Source organism: Bison bison, unplaced genomic scaffold (genome assembly GCF_000754665.1).
Source record: "Bison bison bison isolate TAMUID 2011002044 unplaced genomic scaffold, Bison_UMD1.0 scf7180017864205, whole genome shotgun sequence".
NCBI classification, from domain to species: domain Eukaryota; kingdom Metazoa; phylum Chordata; class Mammalia; order Artiodactyla; family Bovidae; genus Bison; species Bison bison.
Genome location: NW_011494777.1, coordinates 5702189 through 5706190, shown reverse-complemented (window position 1 = coordinate 5706190; position 4002 = coordinate 5702189). Strand labels below are relative to the sequence as shown.

Below are 4002 nucleotides of genomic sequence, written 5' to 3'. Positions count from 1 at the left end.
GGGGTGGGAGGGATTAAGATAAAAGCCCCAGGGCCACACAGAGGCAGAGAACATCTGGGGAGAGGGTTAAAAGTTGTGGTGGGACCCCACACCTCATTTAACCCTCTGATATCAAGCCATGGGGCACAATCAGTAGCTAAGTGATGACAAGAGGTTGTTGGAGGCGGGGTGGACGGAAAAGACTTGAGGTGCTGGGAAGGGCAGGGCTGGTGGGGCCTGGTCCAGCAGCCCACCCAGGAACTGGCGCTACTCTTTCCCAGGTCCCTGAATCCCATGTCCTGGTCTCAAGAGCTGGCCCCACCGCCGTTCCCTTCACTCCAGACACACCTGAGGCATCTTTCCAGTGCTAGACCCCACCCAGCAGAGGGGTGGAATGTTGGGCCCAGGAGCCTTTGCAGCGGTTGGTGATCTCCCTGGGGTGTAAGTGGGACTCTTGGGCGCTGTCACTCCTCCTGCCTCTCAGTTCCCCTCTCCTCACAAATCCATGGCCTCATGAACATCAGCACCTGGGCAACTGAGCTAACCACCTGCTCCTGAGTTTCCACTCACCCAGTCCTCGGCAGGGGTGGTTCTGGTATGGCTCTCTGCACATATGCTCAGAAGTTCCCTCTCCCCCACACACCCAAGCAGGAAGCCGAGGCCTGCAGGGGGCCAGGACACACTCGGACCTAAACACACATTCGCACATGCAGGAGCACACCTCACTAATGTGATTCTCTCCACACACAACCCCAATCCTAAGCTGACTAGCTACAGGTGGCAGGGAGCGACGTCTTCCACTTGCAAAAGCACCGTCTGGAAGGACAGTTTTCTAAATGTGTCTGAGACAAACCCCAGCCCCCAGCGGGGCTCTCTGAGAGGGGCTGGCTCACATGCAGAAAGAGGCCCTACTTGCAGGGACCAAGAAGGGCTGGTTTCAGGACTCGCCGTCTAGTTTCTGGACCATGTCAAACGTGCCAACACAAAACTAGGCGAGAACAGGCTGCAGGCACGTTCCCCAGCGTTTCCCCATAGGATCTCAGATGCTGTCAGGGAAGAGCTCAAGGGTGCCACGCTTCCTTTCTTTTCCCCAAATCCTCACACCTCAGAGGTATGGAGACCCGCCCCTGCCTTGTCCCCACTCCCATCTCCTTCAGAACAGGTAACAGGAGTGTGCTGTTGCCTACCTTTTCTGAGAAAGGAAATCACTTTCTGCAGACTGCCATCTCAGACCCCCCACTGACAGCCTGGTCAGGTTCAGCAAATCTCCATGATTCTTCTGTAATTACTCAGCACACCCCCGTAGGTCAGGAGAGCCCACAACCTGGGAGTCAACCAAACCCCCAGAACCTCCTATAAGGATCCTTTCCTTAGCAGGAAGAAAGAGGGTTTTTATTTCACTTTAGAAAATTCATATTCACAAGCCCTGGCTTGGGTTAGCAACATCCTAACCAGCAGTCTGTTGAATCAATCTTAAAAAAACCCTCCAAAACGAAGCCCTCCAGTCCCCTCAAGCTGAGTTCTTCAGCTCCTCTTGAACCTAAAGGTTCAGGCCTTCAGGTTTTGGGGGAGGGGCAGTCAGGAAAAGCTGTTTCATGCTCATCCTCCCAAGCTGGGGCTAGAGAAGGGTTTGGCTCAATAATATGCCATCTCCAAGCCAACAAACACGAACACTCACATACCACACACACACTCACTCACACACCCCTGATCACTTCTGGGGAGGGTGTAGATAAGGTGGTGGTGTCGGAGCAGAGAAGAGCAAAAAATATAGTTAAGAGTAAAACCTACATCAGGTTTCTCCTTCGGTGTTTTCTCCGCAGCCCCCTCCCCATCCCCCCACAGTTCTTTTTGTGTAGGGACGGCCATCAGGAAGGAAGCCAAGATCTTTTCCTTTGGGACCAAAAGCTAGACCCCTATCTCCTCTACCTGAACACAGTGATGGGACGTGAGCGAGGAGAACAGCACAACACTGCTCAACAGTCACGTCAGGGGACACCAAATTTCTGTGTCTTCAACAGCTGTCACCGAACTTGGGGCTAGTCTTGGGTGGTTCCTACGAGGGCACAAGGAGAAAGAACCCACTGTATCATCTGCGACTCCTTGCTCGACACCTCGACACTGGCTTAGGAGTCAGTCAGTATCAGCGAGGTAGCCAAAAACTATCTCCAAGATCAACTACCCAAGGAGAGAAAGGGAAGGGGCTTCAAGGGCCACTCTCACCCAAGTTTCCTCCAAAAGGCACTTGAGCTGACCCCATTAGGTACCAGTGTGGCACCGGCCACTGCAATAGCCCAGGCCACAGCTCCTGCTCTTCCCTGAAGGAAATGAGAGGTACCTGCCCACTCTTCCTGGATCCAGCCCTTGTCTGCTCCCCCCACCGCTCTTCCTTTTGTCCCTACAGTGTATAAGGAGGCCAAAGTAAGCGCAGCCGCCACCCTGATCCTATTCTCCTTCAAACAGGAGGTGAGGTACAGGGCTGTGGAACATCAAGGATCAACTGCAACTAAAAACTCAATTTGGGGGAGGGCTGGACCAGCCATAGTCCCTGCTTTAACCAGGACTCTATACCTCCATATTACCTATTTCCACAGTGTGCCTGTTGAAACTGCTTTTGGATAAACAAAAACAAGAACAGAACAAACAAACCCCTCTCCCCAGTCTCCTCCATTTCAGCTGCCAGCGGGAGTCCAGGGTTGTGGGAGCCACGCTTCAGTCTTGGTCCTGCACCTTGAGTCCCCACCTGTGACCTCAGCCGAGGGTCTGGGGACTAGCTTCCCTACCCAGGAATGCTGAAGGAACTTCCCCGAGATACTCAGAGTCTCAGATTATTTACAGAGCTGAAGCTCTGGGGCCTGCTGTCCCCTGATGCACTCTTCCGGTCTCCTGGGTCCACTCCTCCAGGAGGGAGACAGGTACAGACGGGGCGGCGGTGGGACTATCAGACCAGAGGGGGTGCACTCTTCGGTGGATTCTTCTGATTACTCCCACCACCCGGGGCCCCTGTGCCTAGAGAGAAAACTGTCCGTCGGAAGTCTTGGACTGGAACCCTTGGCACATCCGTTTGTGTCTGAGTAATCGATCTGTCCGAGAAAAACACTGGTGACACCGTTCAAACTGGTAGGGATTTTCCCCACTGTGTACACGCTTGTGACGCTCCAGGTGGTACTTCTGGATGAAACGCATATCACATATGTCACACTCAAATGGCTTCTCACCGGTATGAATAAGGATGTGCCTCTTGAGGTGATAACTGCTCCTAAAGGCTCCAAAGCAGTGTTCACAAACAAAATTTTTGGGAATCTTTACTTGAAAAGAACCATTTTGGTCCACTACCACCACCTTTTTAACAGTCTTTTTTGAATGAGAGGCCTCAGCCAAGCTGTCATCGTCTTTGCGGCTCCGGGATTTATCACTGTCTTTTCAGTGGCCCTGACTCGAGCACCTCAGCACATCAGGGCTACCTGCCCGCTCTCCATTCTCGGCCTGCTTGCTGGCAATCTGGCTCAGCATCATCTTCTTGCTGGCTGCAGTGGGAACCGAACTCACACCTGCTAGGCCTTCACAAGCCAGGAGACTTGCCTCCTTCATTTGACTGGAAGCTCCCTGAAGGCAGGGGCTGTGGCCTGTCTCCTTTCCTTCCTCAAGATCTCCCCCTGGTGTTTAATACAGAGCTTGGCTCACTGGGTTGGTCAATATGTTGACTAAGGCAGCATTCAAGAGTGAAACTGCAAACACGCTTCCCAGTGATCTTGAAGGAGGAGGACTCTAGAGTTTTTTACCTGAGCCATGCTGATTTCTCACTTAATGCAACTCAAAAGTTCGAGTTCCTTGCTCCACCTTTCCTTAAGACACTGTTGTTTGAAGAACTGTCACCAAATCACTGTAACAACTCTTTCGTGTCCCTTCAGTCCTGCTGCCATACTGAAATGCCTTTGTCTTCAAACAGAATTTAGAGTCCTCCAAAGTAAAGATAGATGTTCCAAGAATCCCTGGTATCTGCTCGGCTCCTGCCTATTGTCT

The 4002-nt window shown here is 52.4% G+C and overlaps 1 pseudogene; it reads right to left on the bottom strand.

The window, feature by feature from the left end:
• Window positions 1–2988: 2988 nt before the first annotated feature.
• Window positions 2989–3791, bottom strand: LOC104991998 (annotated as a pseudogene).
• Window positions 3792–4002: the final 211 nt, after the last annotated feature.